The sequence below is a fragment of the Globicephala melas genome, chromosome 9, assembly GCF_963455315.2.
Source record: "Globicephala melas chromosome 9, mGloMel1.2, whole genome shotgun sequence".
NCBI lineage: Eukaryota > Metazoa > Chordata > Mammalia > Artiodactyla > Delphinidae > Globicephala > Globicephala melas.
In genome coordinates, this window is record NC_083322.1 from 96,587,150 (window position 1) to 96,603,973 (window position 16,824).

At 44.5% G+C, this 16,824-nt stretch overlaps 1 non-coding gene across 1 annotated transcript; it reads left to right on the forward strand.

Moving 5' to 3' along the window:
- Positions 1-14,538: 14,538 nt before the first annotated feature.
- LOC115861032 (small nucleolar RNA SNORA11) lies at positions 14,539-14,669 on the forward strand. Its single transcript, XR_004042658.1, has one exon. It is a non-coding gene; the product is annotated as a small nucleolar RNA SNORA11 (small nucleolar RNA).
- Positions 14,670-16,824: the final 2,155 nt, after the last annotated feature.

Sequence of the window (16,824 nt, forward strand, 5' to 3'; positions counted from 1 at the left end):
AATAGTACGATATGCTACATCCAGGAAAAGGAAGAGGAAATGCACCCATCTGTATGTGAGGTCACCGGAAAGTACCAAAGTAACATCTGCAGTGTGTGACTAAGAGGTGGGAAAGAAGACGGGGAAGCGGCTAAATGGGTAGATTCATGAAATGACGGCTGATAATAAAAAAGAGGGCAGTGGATGGTGTGGCGCGGGGAGGCTGAGAGCCAAAGAACTTTACTGTCATGTTGCCTAGGGTCCAGAAAATGTAAAACCCTTCTCGGCTAGCGCGGGCTGGCTCGCAGGTTTCAAAAGGCGACAAGGCATGAAAATGTCAAGCCTGCACCAGGGGGTTCTGAGCTCAGGAACTAGAGGAAGATTGTCTCGATACCTGTTATGCGTTACAGAGGGAAAAGGCTACGGGAAAAGCAGATTTGAAAAGCGGATGAGACCGTCCTGCTTCACCAGAACATTGGTGAATGAACCCAGAAAATGCAAATAGCATTTCGGCTGATGAACATGTTGTGACCAGAGGCTCGCAGGAACCTAAACCCTGGATTTCCCCAGGAGCAATGGTTCAGGGTTCACTAATTCAGTATTCATGGCAACTCTGTAGGACATAACTACCTTGAGTATTGAGAATCTACTGTAACTGTAACAAAGGACTTGAACCCAGAATATGTAGTTGGCCCTTTGTATGTGCGGGTTTCATATCCCTGAGGATTCAACCAACCTCGGATCAAAAATATTTTTTAAAAATTCCAGAAATTCCCAAAAAGCAAAAATTGAGTTTGCCACATACCAACAACCATGTACATAGCATGTACGTTGTATCGTAGCTGTTTACATTGCATTACGTTGTATTAGGTGGTATAAGTAATCAAAAGGTGATTTAAAGTATATGAGAGGATGCGCGTAGGTTACATGCAAATACTACACCATTTTGTATAAGGGCCTTGAGCATCTGTGGATTTTGGTATCTGCAGGGGTCCTGGAACCAATCCCCCGTGGATGCCGAGGGACAGTGATATAAAGAACTCCTACTATTCAATTAGTAAGACAAACAACACAATAGAAAAATAGCAAGTGATTTGAGCAGACACTTTACAAATGAGGACATCAAAATGTCCAACAGACATAGGACACATATCATGTTCACTAGACGGAAACGCAGGTTAAAATCACAGTGTGATACCCCTGCATACCCACCAGAAGGTGTGTCATCTTTTAATAGCAAAATATTTGAAACAACCTAAATTTTCAACTCTGGGGGGAAGTTACTAAGCTATGACACAATCATGTGTAGCAATATTGCACAGCTAATAGTATCGGTTTATTTCATAGAAGAAAGACTGGAAGGAAATACACCAATATGTTAAGAATGGTTCTCTCTGGCTGGTAGGATTTGAGGTAACTTATTTTCCTTCATTTTTTTCCCATATATTTCACGATTCATCACATAAGTATGACTACTTTTATTTTTAAAAAATTTACATGTGTTGCCTTCTGAAAAAGAATAACGATTTTATCATTCCCGTTTTTTTCTAAGGGATAAAGTTATATCTGTTTTTTCTTTTTCTGTCAATACCAGTTTGGGTGTCTCTGCAGGGTAGTTGCTGACACAGAAATTTCTTTTCAAATTAGAGTTTAAAATGTGTTATGTAACATTCTAAATAAATTCTGGGAGAAGAAACGGCATCTCATTCAAAAATAAACATTCCAATTTCTGTGTTGTAATTCTGAATAATAAAAATCTCATCACAGAAATCAGGAGAAAATTGCTTCAAGTCATCTAGCTGATAAAATATAAGTGGTGATAAACATCATAATATATAACAGAATTAGACAATCAATATTGTGCACATAGCTAAGGTTTTACTATATTATTGGCAATAAATATTCTGTCTTGTATTTGTAAGAAACAGAGGTAATATTACAAAAATCAGATTTCAAAAATTCAGATTCATTAATTATCATCTTCATTGCTCTAAGAGAAGCTGAATGAAGTAATTCAATCATACAAAAATCAAATCTTAGCACTTGAACTACAGTATTAACAGACACGACTTTCATAAACCTCCTGTGAGATATCCAGACATTGGTTAGTTATGCATTTGACAGATGGGACCCAGAGCTCCCCCCAAAAGGAGACTTAACCCAGGACCTCCTGGCTGTCCAGCTACAGAGTCTGGTCTAGACCGGACAAGGACTCTTTCTTAATTTTGAGGATCCCCCATTTACTCCTGAGGCTGCTCTCCCAGCTCCTAACTGCTTGACTAGAGTGAAGGTGAGGATGCTGTCAGGGACCCTGTCGCAGACGGCATGTCCTCATGGACCATGTTACGGCGTCATGTACGGGACAGCTGGTGATGAGACGCACCAGGAGGACCAACGCTTATATGAGCAGGCGTGATGAGGGGTCCAGTTTCTGACAGTAGTGGCCTGGAGACAGGTGCGGAGAGGTGGAAAGAAACAAGTGGAACCTTGTATCTTCCCAGAGGATATAAGTGAGATTGTTAATTTGCTCTGTGATCGAAAAGGAAATATATCTGAGGGAACTTTGGGAAGTGAAGGCGTTACACTGTTGGTGAAGCATGAGCTCACAGGGAGCTTGCAGAGCCCTCGGGGGGCCCGGATCCCTCCCTTTTGCACTCACTCTGATGGGTGGCAGGAACAGCAGGACTATCCCTAGCACCAGGTGGCATCCTTCCTAGGGGGCTGGAGATAGGGTCCCCCTTTATGCATGCAGCCGTCAGGGAGTGCCGGCAGGAGCCCATGGCGCTGTTGTGTCCCCAGCAATGGCAGGCTCCAAAGCTACCACCGCATTATTTTTTATTTTATTTTTATTTATTTATTTATTTTTTTGTGGTACGCGGGCCTCTCACTGTTGTGGCCTCTCCTGTTGCAGAGCACAGGCTCTGGACGTGCAGGCTCAGCGGCCATGGCTCACGGGCCCAGCCGCCCCGCGGCATGTGGGGTCTTCCCGGACCGGGGCACGAACCCACGTCCCCTGCCTCGGCAGGCGGACTCTCAACCACTGCGCCACCAGGGAAGCCCCCACTGCATTATTTTTATCTGGGATTTTGTTCACATGAAAAGAATGTACAGAAATGACTAATGAGCCCAAACCAGCACGGAGCTTGTCACTCCCGCCTAATCCTTTGGGGGAACTCGTCAGCGTGGTGGAGGCTGCAGGAAGGTTACCACACATCCACCTACGAAGTTGAACTCATTTTCAGAGAAATTTCCTTAATTAAAAGAAAAATGATCTGGGACTTCTCTGGTGGTCCAGTGGTTAAGAATCCACCTTCCAACACAGGGGACGCAGGTTCCATCCCTGGCTGGGGAGCTAAGATTCCACATGCCACAGAGCAACTAAGCCCGTGTGCTCTAGAGCCTGTGTGCACAACAACTAGAGAGACTGCGTGCTGCAACTGCTGAGTCTGCGTGCTCTGGAGCCCGGGAGCCACAACTAGAGAAAAGCCTGAGTGCCACAACGAAAGATCCCGTGTGCTGCAACTAAGACCCGATGCAGCCAAGTAAATAAATAATAAAAATAAATACATAAATAAATATTAAAAAAAGAAAAATGATCCAAGTAGGTATTTCTTAATTTCAGAAGAACAAATTAATAAATGACAAAAACGTACGTGCATGTATAACCCACGAGCCAGAGGGGCTCCCATGACACATGTGACCATGTCGGATCTCACCTGAGCCCTGTGCTCCTGGAAGCAGCAAGGGGTAAAGGAATCCCCACTGTGAAGAATCCCTTCTCCGCATGCCCTAGATGAGACCCAGGGAGGCCCCTGCTCACCTGGATGAGGCCAGACACAGGCCAGGGTCCCAATCTTCATCTGGTCAACGACCACCTGCACGGCCGTCCCCACTGATCAGTCATAACTGAGCTTGGCATAAACATCTCTCCTTCTTCTGGGCCCCAGGACCTGGACCCCTGGACTAGGGTGGCCTCGGGAAAACATCCTCTGACTACCTTCCCATCACATTCCCATTCTTCCAGCCTGTTTTCCTCTTTCTGGACAAGAAACCCTTTCTGCTCAACCCCAGAGATGTTGCAGACCTTGTGGTCAGAGCATCTCTCCTGCTGCGATAACCTTTGGAATAAGGTCTCCCCTTATTAAGTTGAGATTTTTTTTTTTTTTTTTTGACAAACCCACTAATTCCATGCCCTGTGGAAGCCCCGAGCTTCCTCTCCAGGTCAGGCCTGAGCTTCCCACGTGGGCCTCAGGCAAGAGTAAAAATAGAGTTTGTATCAAATGACTGGCTCTGCCTGCCTGGTCTGGTGGTAGAACCTGATGGCTCCGGGCAAGCAGGTCTCTCGGACTCTTGGGAGGGCGCCGAGGACGTGCACGGGAGCCGCCAGTGGCAACCTGGGCAGGGGCCCTAGAAGGACTCTCTCTCGGCCTCCCGCGCCTCCTGGGCCCCTGTCCTGAGCATCCTTGTGCTGGTCAGGTTGAGCTTCCAAACTAATGAGTCAACTCAAACAACCCGTCACACTAGAAACATAAAACAAGCTTTTACGGGGAGCTGGCTGGGGTGCGGTGAAGCAAAGGCCCTCCTCCAGCATTCAGTGATGCCCGGAGGTCAGGCCCTCCAGCCAGCCTCTCCCTCCAGCCAGTGCTCCAGCCCCTCCCTCCCCTTCCTTCCTCCTGCTGGTGCCCCCGCTCCATTCCAGGGGGAAAAGGAGGCTCCTTGCCCAGCCTCTTATGGAGGAGCTCAAACCTTTCCTCCTGGGAAAACCTGGGATCTCAGGGGGGTGTGGGGATTGGAGGGGCACTTCCCAGGGCAAACATCCAAACTCAGAGACGGCTTGGGGGTGGGAGTGCTGGTGAGAGGGAGAGAGAGAGATTTTCCTTCGTGTGCTACAGATGTGCTGCTTTTTGACCACCAAGCCATCCACACCTCAAGTGGAAGCTCATGAAATCATGGGAAACCAAATTTCATGGAGGAGACAGCAGGTGAGCCAAAACTTATAGGTCAGATGCGGCTAATTCCTTCTAAATTTAGAAATGCTCCCAGCCTGCTCCAGGACTCACCCCTTCCAAGACTCTTTTACATGTTACCAACAGGAAACTACTGACAATAGTTTCATCCTAATGGTTGATTTATTGAATCATTCAACAAACATTTCTTGAGTACCTACTGTGTGCCAGGCACTGGCCCATTCTACGGGCATATACTGGCGAATCAAACAAAAGTCTCTGCCGGGCTTCCCTGGTAGCGCAGTGGTTGAAAGTCCGCCTGCCGATGCAGGGGACATGGGTTCGTGCCCCGGTCTGGGAAGATTCCACATGCCGCGGAGCGGCTAGGCCCGTGAGCCATGGCCGCTGAGCCTGCGCGTCCGGAGCCTGTGCTCCGGAACGGGAGAGACCACAACAGTGAGAGGCCCACGTACCACACACACACAAAAAAAAGTCTCTGCCTTCACAGAGCTTATGTTCTAGAATCTTCTTGCCACATTGTAGTGGGAAAACCTGGCTGCTCGAGGCCATGAGAGCCTGAGGTGGTCCCTCATTAAATTCCTCACCCACCAACTGTGGGAGGAATTCCGCGTGTCACAGCCTTTCTCTTCCAGCCACTGTGGGAACACCAGCCGGAAGTTGGTGTTCATAGAAGGAGAAACGAGACCCCGCCTTCACCAACTGAGCCTGCAAACCCAAATTCCAAACCCTGTGAAGGGCCTGCAGCTCACAAATGTTACACTCCACCTGCCCTGCAAAGTCAGGCCATGTTGCAATTTGCTTTGTACATTCTGTTCTTTCTAGTAACAACATTTCAGTACATGTTATGGGCTGCACCATGTCCATCAAAATCTGTATGTTGAAGTCTTCACCCCCAGGACCTCAGAATGTGATTGTATTTGGAGAGAGGGTCTTTAAAGAGGTGACTGAGTTAAAATGAGGCCATATGGCTGGGCCCTAATCCGATATAACTGGGGTCCTTATAAGAAGAGGTGATTGGGACACAGACACACACAGATGGACGACCATGTGAGGACACAGGAAAAAGATGGCCATCTGCATGCCAAGGACAGAGGCCTTGGGAGAAACCAGCCCTCTTGACACCTTGATCTCAGACTTCCACCTTCCAGGACTGTGAGAGAATAAACTTCTGTCTAAGCTGCCCGGCCTGTTGTTCTCTGTTATAGCCGCCCTCACAAACTAATGCAGTCTGGTTTTTCTCCCCCTGGAGATTTTTTTCATACTGGAAAAGGCGTACTGTGCTTTCCCATAGCTGGTCACACACACACATCACCCTCAGCTTGCTTGCCCCGCATTACCCCTCCCCAGGAATCAGCGCCATTGTCCCTGGGCCTCACTCCTTTTGCGGACTTGGGGACACAGCCAGGAGCAACTGAGATCCCTGGGTTTCTAGCTTTCTTCCTCTGGGCTTTTCTTCTATTGAGACAGCACATTTTCAAGCAAATTCCCAAGAAAGGGTGCAAAAACAAATGCATTTTTGAATGTTTTGCATGTCTGGAAACCCTGCAGTGAGTCCTCACACTTGATTAATGGTGTGGCTACAGAGTTCCAGGCTGAAACTCACTTGGAACCTGGAATGACTAGTGAACATTCTGATGCCCTTTCGGCTCTGGTGCCTTTGCAGGTGATCTGCTTTTTTCTATGGAAGCTCCTAGAATCTTCTCTTTATCCTTAATATTTTCACAGTCTTAAAAGAGGAGGCTGAATCTGTGGTCTATTTCAATCATTGTGAACTCTTGGTGGCCTCTGAAACTGAAGACTTTGTATTGTTTCACGGATCAACGAGACCCTCCCTTTTAGTCAAATGATGGCCATCCTGCATTGATCTTCTGTCTCTTTTTAACATTTCCTTTCATATTTTCTGTCTTGTCTTTTTTAGCTCCACGTTTTATTGAAACAGTTGATTTCATTTCTAAAAGGTCTTCTTGTTTCCCAAGTGTTCCTTTGTCGCAGTATCCTATTTTCATACGTTTGTTACATCTTCCTGAACAACTCTGAAAATACAAACTCAAATCCTTTATGAAGGAGCTCTTCTGTTGCAGAATGATCCACACTTCTGGGTCAGTTTTCCTGTGGGTTCTCCCTTATCTTCATGCCCCCTGCTGTGACATTCCTCCTGTGTTCTCCCCACCGTGGGGCCTGAAGTGGCCTCACTCCGCCCCTTTGGCAAGGCCCCCTCCCTGACCACACTGCGATGGTGTGGGCGTGGACCAGCAGGCGGATCATGTTGTGGGTCCACATTCCAGAAGGGGTGGGGCTGATTGTGGGTACCAGCACCACTCTGGAAACCCTGGGACTTCCCCATTTCTTCAGGGAAGAATCCTCTGGTTTTGCCTTTGGGTGGGTGGCTTGCACAGGTATCTGCTGTCTGGACAGGGTGTGGGAGATGTCCAGGGCCCGGAGCTGCAGCTGCTCTAGACGCCGACCTCCCATCAGTGCTGGGTGTCTGTGTCACTCCTACTCCTGGCCTCCACTATTCCCGATGAACTTGAGCTCAGGGCAACAGGGCAGACTTCCGGGATGTTGCCGGCTGTGACATCCCTCGCTCTGTTCACCCATCCACAAACACCTGTCCCCGTGCCTGTCTCAAGTCATCCTTAGACAGAACAACTTTCCTTCCTCCTTTGCTCTCATGGGTGTATTTTCTGTGCTTTTATGAGGGCATCCAATGGGGTTTCCAGAGGGATAAAAGCAAATGCAATATCAATGTTTAAATTATTGCTAGAAGTATGGGTGACAAAAAGGCATCACTTCATGGCTTTACTTTCCATTTCTTTGCTTACTAGTGAAATTTAATTTTTGTCACATGTGCATCAGTCATTTGTACTTCCCCTGGGACATGACTCTTCACATCTTTTGACAACTTAAATATTTGGGTCTTCATATTTTTCTTAATTTTGCATGAGCTCTTTATACATAAAAAGTTGTTCACGCTTGTTATAATATCTGCTGCAAATAGTTTTCGGTGTGTAATTTAAGAATAATGGATTCCTCTGAAGGAGAGTAAAGCCATGGTGAAAAATGTGTTCTTATCATTCACTGCTGCATTTGCATTTTATCTAGATCACAGGGCTGTTCATATATCTCTTTGAATTTAACCCAGACTACTCAGCACATCATTCTGATAGCCTCCCTCCACCTCTTTCTGATTCCCCTGAGCAGTACAGAAGCCAGATTAAACATGGGTAGTCTGATTTGCCCAGAGAGAATATCATGTGCTCTCTGCAATTACCTGTTACTTAACAACTCGATCTATTTATGTTTATAAGAATTAGTTGGTGCCAATCTAGTTCATGAAGATGCCACTTGATGGTGCGCCATGTAATTGCACCCGGGCTAATTACATAAATCGTCTATTTGTGTTCCAAAACAAGCTTTGAATGCTGTTCTTTTTCAATTGTTCCCCATAAGCAAACAGAATTAGGCCCAGAAAGCCAAACTGAGTGATCCCTGGTGATCAGTGGTTTAGAATCTGCCTTCCAGTGCAGGGGATGCAGGTTCGATCCCTGGTCGCCCTAAGATCCCACATGCTGTGGGGTAATTAAGCCCACATACTACAATTAGAGAGCCCGCTGGCAGCAACTACAGAGCCCAGGCATTCTGGAGCCGGTACGCCACAACTAGAGAGAAGCCCATGCACTGCAACGAAAGATCCCGTGTGCCGCAACTAAGACCTGATGCAGCCAAAAATAAATAAATAAATAAAGAAAGAAAGAAAGAAAGAAAGAAAGAAAGAAAGGAAGGAAGAAAGAAAGGAAGGAAGAAAGAATAAAGAAAAATGAGTATAAAGACAAGCTACAGGTTTGGAGAAAATAACTATAAACCACATATCTGAAAACAGGCTCATATCTAGCATATATAAAGAACTTTCAAAATGAAACAGTAAAAGAAATGGGCAAATATTTCACCAAAGACGGTATGCACATGGCAAAAATGCACATGAAAATATATTCGTTATTGGCCAGTAGGGCAGTGCAAATTAAAACCATGATGAAATGGTTTACTACACACCTATTAGAACAGCTAAAAAAAAATAACAATAACAATATCAAGTGCTGGTGAGGATTCAGAGAAACTGGATCTCTCACACATCACTGGTGGGAATGTAAGTGGTACAGCCACTCTGGAAATTCATTTGGCAGGGTTTTTCGCTTGTTTTAAAATTAAACATACAATTACCATATAAGCCAGCAATCACACGCCTGGGTATTTACCTGCTATGGACTGAATGTTTGTGCCTGAGCCCCTGCCACCAAAATGCATATGCTGGAATCCTAATCCCCAGGGTGACGATACTTGGAGGAGGTAGGGCCTTTGGAAGGTGATTAGGTCATAAGGGTGGAGTCCTCATGAATGGGATGCATGCCCTTATAAAAGAGACCCCAGAGGGGTCATTGCCCCTTCCACCACAAGAGAACACAGTGAGAAGGCTCTGGCTATGAACCAGAAGAGGACCTTCACGAGAACATGACTGTGCTGGAGCCTTGATCTTGGACTTCCAGTCTCCATAACTGTGAGAAATAGAGTTTCTGTTGTTTATAAGTCACCCAGTCTGTGGTGTTTGGCTATAGAAGTAAGTATGGTTTAAGGAGATGTGGAAGGGTGCCAAATTGACAAGGGGTAGACTGTGGTGGTTAACTTATGTCAACCTGCCTGGTCTACGGTGCCCAGTTTATTGGTCAAACACTAGTCTAAACGTTGCTGTGAAGATATATTTTAGGTGTGATTAATATTTAAATCAGTTTCTCAGACTCTACTCAGACATGGAGTAAGGTTACTAATGCTCTGTAATGTGGCGGGGGGGCCTCATCCAGTCAGTTGAAGGCCTTAAGAGCAAAGACTGAGGTTTCCTGAAGAAGAGGCAACTCTGCCTCAAGACTGCAGCACAGGGGCTTCCCTGGTGGCGCAGTGGTTGAGAATCTGCCCGTCAATGCAAGGCACATGGGTTCGAGCCCTGGTCCGGGAAGATCCCACATGCCAGGGAGCAGCTAAGCCCCTTCGCCACAACTACTGAGCCTGCACTCTAGAGCCTGCGAGCCACAACTACTGAAGCCTTCATGCCTAGAGCCTGTGCTCTGCAACAAGAGAAGCCACCGCAATGAGAAGCCCGCACACTGCAACGAAGAGTAGCCCCCCACTCGCTGCAACTAGAGAAAGCCTGCACACAGCAACGAAGACCCAATGCAGCCATAAATAAATAAATTAATTAATAAAAATTTAAAAAAAGATTTCAGCACAGAAACCCTGCCTGAGCTTCCAGCCTGCTGATCCACCCTGCATATTTCACAGTTGCCCCACAATCACATGAGCCAATTCATTAACATCCCTCTCCACTCTATTAGCTCTCTTTCTCTGGAGAACACTGAATAATACACCAAGAAAAAAAATCTCTGAACTTGAAGGAAGCCAATAGAAACTTCTCAAACTGAAATGCAAAGAAAAAAAAGAGCAGAACAGACCGTGCAAGAACTATAGAACAATATCAAAATATGTAGCATAAGTGTAATTGGAATACCAGAAGGAGAATAAAGAGAAAGGGAGGTAGAAGAAATATTTGAAGTAATAATGGTTAAGAATGGTCCCAAATTAATGACAGATACCAAACCACAGATCCAGGAAGCTCAGAGAACCCCAAGCAGAATAGAGGGTGAAAAAAACCACCTTAACTCTGAAGGAACAAGTGTAAGAATTAGAGAGACCTTTCTGCCAGGAACCATGCAAGAAGGAAGAGAGTGGACTGACATCTTTAAAGTGCTGGAGAAAAAAGAAACCTAGAATTCTACATCTAGAGAAATTATTTAAAAATGAATGAGAAAAAAGTAATTTCTAAAACAAAACTGAAGGAACTCATTGCCACCTGACATGCCACACAGAAATATCAGAAGTTCTTTGGGTAGAAAGGAAACTGCATAGATCAGATACTTGTATTTGTACAAAGAAAGGAATATTGCTGGAGAAGGAATAGATGGAGGTTAAAATAAAATATTTTATTTTTCTTGTTCTTAATTGATCTAAAAGTAGTTGTTTTTTTAAACCAGTAATAATAACAATGTATTGGGTGACTAAGTGAGGTGAATGATGACAATGACAGGAGAACGAGGAGGGAAAATGTGAGAATAGCCAGTACCTGTACCACATGGAGCTGTAGAGTGTTGTTTTGAAGGCAGACTAAGGTTAGTTAAAAATGTATAGTGTGGGCTTCCCTGGTGGCGCAGTGGTTGAGAGTCCGCCTGCCGATGCAGGGGACACGGGTTCGTGCCTCGGTCCGGGAAGATCCCACATGCCGCGGAGTGGCTGGGCCCGTGAGCCATGGCCGCTGAGCCTGCGCGTCCGGAGCCTGTGCTCCGCAACGGGAGAGGCCACAACAGTGAGAGGTCCGCGTACAGCAAAAAAAAAAAAAAAAAAAACTATATATATCTATATCTCTCTATATAGTGTACTCTCTAGGCCAAAAACTAAAAATTTTTCAAGAAGTATAAATGATATGCTAAGAAAATATGAAAATACAATAATATAAAATGCTCAGCTGAACTCACAAAATGCACCAATAGGGAAAAAAGAGCAAATAAGGTGACTATAAAACAGTTACAAAGATAGTAGATACCAATCCATCTGTATTAATAGTCATTTAAAATATGAGTTGTCTAAGCATACCAATTAACAGACAGAGGTTTGCAGAGTGGACATAAAGCCAAACCCAACTATGTTGTCTACAGCAAACCCACTTAAATATAAATATTTAGATAGAAAATCTCCCTAAAGAATGAAACAGAGAAAGAAATACCATGCTACTAATCAAAAGAACACTAATCAAACAAAAGCTTGAGGAACTGTATTAATTTCAGACAATACAGATTTCAGAACAAGAAAGATTATCAGGAATGAAGAGTAACATGATAGATTCTCTAAGAAGCTATAACAGCACTAAGCATGCATGAACCTCACAATACATTAAAAATATGTCAAAATATATAGAGCAAGACTAATAGAACTGAAATGAGAATGTACAAATCCATTTTTGTAGCTGAAACTACAACATGCTTCTGTCAGTAATTGATCAAGGAGGCAGGAAATCAGATGATCTGTTAAACACTATCAATCAACTTGACCTAATTGAAATTGAGAGAGTTCTCCATCCAACAGCAGAATACACACTCTTCTCAAGCTCACATGGAGCGTTCACCAAGGTAGACCACATTCTCAGCCTTAGAACACACCTTAACTGATTTAAAAGAATAGAAATCACACAAAGTATGTTCTGACAACAAAAGAATTAAACTAGAAGTAACAGAAAGAGGAGTGAAAAATCCCCAGATAGATGGAGAGTAAAGAACACACTTCTAAATCATCCATGAATCAGAGTCCAGAGAAACTTCAGAATACTTTTAACCAAATGAAAATAAAAATGATCAGACTTTTCATTTTGATAGTTAGCTGTTGGAGGCTGCACTAGAAGCCTCATACCTGCATGAGAAGAGAAGTCTCCGATCAATAATCAGAGCTACCACCTCAAGAACCTAGAAAAAGAAGTGCAGAATAAACACAAAGCAAGCAGAAGGAAGGAGATAAAAAATATGCGAGCAGAAATCAAGGAAATAAAAACACAAACGTAATAGGAAGACACACACGTCCGTGTGCACGTGCACGTGTGCACCTGAACATCCTCCTCTAGCCTTCTTTCCAAGAACGGACTGAGTTCCTCTTTTCTCTGACATCTCCCTTTCCCACCACGGAGAGGTTCTGCCTGGGGTGGACAAGGGTATTCTCTGTCCTCCAGGAACTGGGTGGATGGGCTGTGTCCTCCAGGCTGGGCCCTTGCTGTGTAGAAGGTTCCTATACAACCTGGGTACCTCCTCTCGGGTCATTTGCATGTCGCTAACATTATTTTGCATATCAAACCCAAACCTTCTTTCTTTTTAAACTCACTTGGTATAGATTCTTTCCTCTCTAACTTCTCCCCTCATATATGTTGTGGGTCCATAAAGGTCAGGATTTCAGAAAGGCGAAAGGATGGTCCATCACCCATTGCTCAGAGCACTCTTCCCATTGACCTGAAGGATGGTCTGGGAAGATGCTCAGCATGGCGGCCACCATCCAAGATCTATTTGTCACTTCTGTTCTAGAGCGTGGTTCCAAGTATCTTTCCCAAATGTCTCTTCCAGTTCTTCACCTGCAGGATGACCACTGTTCTATGTCTGCAAACCCTATTTCCAGGGATGTGCCTGGGGGTTGCTGCCACCTTGCTGGTGATACACCAGCTCTCATCTCTTGTCCTACACAGAATCACCACATCTTTTGCTTAAGGAGCTGCTGTTAAGCCATGTATCTTTTACCTCTTTTTTTTCACTTTTTATTTTGAAATGTTTCAAACATACAGTGGATATTAAAATGAATATCCATATACACACCGCCTAGATTTCACTGTTAACATTTTGTTATATCGCTACAACTGTTGTTTTTAGCTGAAGTATTTTAAACTAAATAACATACATTGTGGCATTTACCCCTAATTACTTTAATGTCCTCCTCTAAAAATCAAGTACCCTTTCCTATATAATACCAATCCTATTTTCCACACCTAAGAAAATGAACAATCATTCTTTGTCATCATCTCATACTTATTAGAAAGTCAAGTGTCTCCTATTGTTTCCAAGATATCTTTAAAATATGGTTCATGCAGATGAAGGACAGAATTTTTGAGTTTTTATTTCTTGTATCACTTTTAAGCTAAATGGACTCCTCCCTCACTTCTCTTTTTCACTATATTGTTGAAGAGGTCAGATCAGTTGTCTTGTAGAGGATCTGTCCTCTGGTGGGTCTGACTGTCCTGCAGTGGTTTAATGGCTCACTGTTTCCTGTCTCTGGAAAGGAGGTCCCTAAGCCCTGAGGTGGTTATGTCTGAACAATTTAAGCAGGAAACCACATCAGGGTTCCACGGGCTTCCTGACTGTTCCTTTTGCTCAGGTAGCTGTCTGGGTTTAGGAGCTGAAAGCTATTGGGGTGCGCATCTGGAACCCTGAGTGTATCTAGCCCCATCTACCTCAGGGCCCTGAGTTATTTCATCAGGGGCTATGAAAGGGGATTTTCTCATCTTATCACCTGTGGTTATTAGCTCGCCTAATGCCATACAAAAGATTGTTTTCTTATCAGCTGGGGCTGTTTAGTAACCCCAAATATGGATTCTGCAGGAAAGGTGAATAAGGCCTTCATTCTTCCCCCTGCCTAACTGAATTTTCAGAGGAAAGCATTGGTATAACTCTTGGTTCTAAAGAAGGCAAGTTAGGGAAGGGCTTTTGTTTGTGTGTTTGCTCTCTTTGAGAATTATGATGAGCTCATGGATTTTTATAGGTTGAATGTGTTTCAGTCAACCATGGTTACTCTCCTTTCCGATGTTTGCTTGTCTCCACTTTGGTTGGTGAGAGCCCTGTTCAGCTGCTCTGGCATCCTTTCTCCTCATCTACGGTTTGTCACGTTGGGCACTTTCGGAGGGCAAATCTCAAGACTTGCCTTTATTCCAATTAGACATGATAGCTTGTTCAAGACCGTTAAGGTTGGGGTGTGCTCAGAGCAGGGGGTCTGAAGAAACAGCTCCTCTGTTTTACAGCATACCCAACAGGAATCTGGGTGCACTGTGACAAGGGACACAAAACTTGTGGCCTTCCTATGAGCAAATACCCAACCCGTGTCCCTCTGCAGCTCACGTGGCTGTTGCACAGGACTAGTGGGACAGGGCTCAATACTGAAAGGAAAGCTATAGTATTTAGTGGGGGAGTTTGCCGCCTAGAGCCTGTCTGGTCCGTGCATGGGTGGACCATGAGTGGTCTTACAGACATAAAGGCTTAGAACCTCTCTTTTGGAAAAAAAAGAAAAAGAAAAATAGGTTCTATATACCATTCCGGAAAAGGGAAAACTATGGAGACAATAACCACAGTAAAAAGATCAGTGGTTGCCAGGAGATTGGGGGGAGAGGAGAGATGAATACACAGAGTACAGAAGCTTTTATAAGCAACGAAAATACTTTGAATGACATTATAATGATGGATATATGTCATCATACTTTTGTCCAAACCCATAGAATGTGCAACACTGTTCACTTCATTATAGTGAACCCTAAGATGAACTGTGGACTTTGGTGATTATGTGTCAATGCAGTCCATCACTGGCTTAAAAAAAAAAAAAAGGTACCACTCTGTTGATAATGGCTATGCATGTGAGGGGAGGGGGTATACGGGGAATTTCTGTACTTTCCTGTCAATTTTGTAGTAAACCTAAAACTGCTTTAGAAAAATAAGTCTCAAAAAAAAATTAACACTCAGGGTAGAAGTTTTTGGCAAAACTTTTGTTTCACTTTTATATATGTATACATATTAGATATGTGTTTGTTGGATTGTGGTGTAAAATGTATTTTTTAGATCAAGAAAGTTTTCTGATCACTGTAATTAAGTTATACTGGCAAACAAAAGCACAAATTAACCTAAAAAAAAAAAATCATCATTCTTAGGTCCAGGGCTGGTACCCATCCTCCCAGGCCATCTGAACCCCACACCATACCAATCCATCTAATTGCATCTGCAAACTTGATTAACTATTTGGAGATAATTCCATGAGGACAAGAAAATACATATAAGTTTGTCCAAATTTTGTATCACAAGTTCAATGGTATGATTTGCCGTCAGCCTCATGAGAACAGTGAGATTTCCCTGAGGGCCTGGAGGATTTACCACCTGACCAGAGGGCAAGCTACAGTGAGGGGACTGAGGGTGGGTCCTAACCAATGAAATTACATAGCCTGATTATCACGAGAGTCACTCCAGTGTCCCCTGGGGAATGGCAGGTTAGATGTGTGGCCCGTGAGCTCCCAAAAGACTGACTGGTAGAAGGGGCATGGCCTGGATGACCCCTCACATCTAAGAACTGCCCTGTAGCGAGATGTGTGGGAGTTGCTGTGATTCCGTAAGATGATGAGCAGCACAGAAGCAGAAATAGCAAGGGAGACAATGGACTCTGAGGGTACAGAGCACAGCTCTCAGGCTGTTGAGAAACTGACACATGGCACATGGCAGGAGGTGGTGAGTTCTCTTCAGGGGTTACCTTGTGTAATCTGCGACTGTAAGGGAGGAAACTGAGGCACGAAGCATGTAGTAGAGTGTTGAAGCCAGAGTCCCGCAGGCATGCTCTGTGGCTCCCACAGTCCGAGGCGCCCCCCACCCAGCTGGAGCCAGCTTGGTTATAGATGGGACTGGCAGGAAGATGGCATGCAGGACACAGTCTACAAACACTTACTTCTCAGGACTGTCATCAAAGGAAAACAGGACTTCTGCCAGTTAAACCCTAACGCGTTGACGGTGAAGTCTATCAGCTCACACTGTCACCTAATAGCTCACACGCCCAGTAATTTCACAAGAAACTGCAATCAGCCAACTGCCCCACACCCATCTGTGGGGATTCTAAAGCACGTCCTTTGCTGATGACTCAGTGTTCGTTTGCAGCGTGTTTGTGGGTTCACGAGGATTCTTTCTTCTTATTACAAAGGACCAAGAGTGATGGGTCCCTGTACCCCTGATGCAGGTTGGGAGCAGTTCCTCTAATTACAGGTTGTCAAATAGTATTTTCCCTGTTAACAGCCTGAATGGCTCTCACAAAGAGAATTAAGAAGTTTGTTATTTCGCTTGATGTGCCAAAACATGCCCATTAATTTCAGCGAACTGAGAGGGGGAAATACACATTGACCTACGGGCTGCATTACGAGCATCAAAATATTTGTGTTCTAAAGTGTAGCCTGGAACACGTTCTCCATATTTGCCTTTCCAGATACAGCTTTCATTTAGTTTTCACTCTT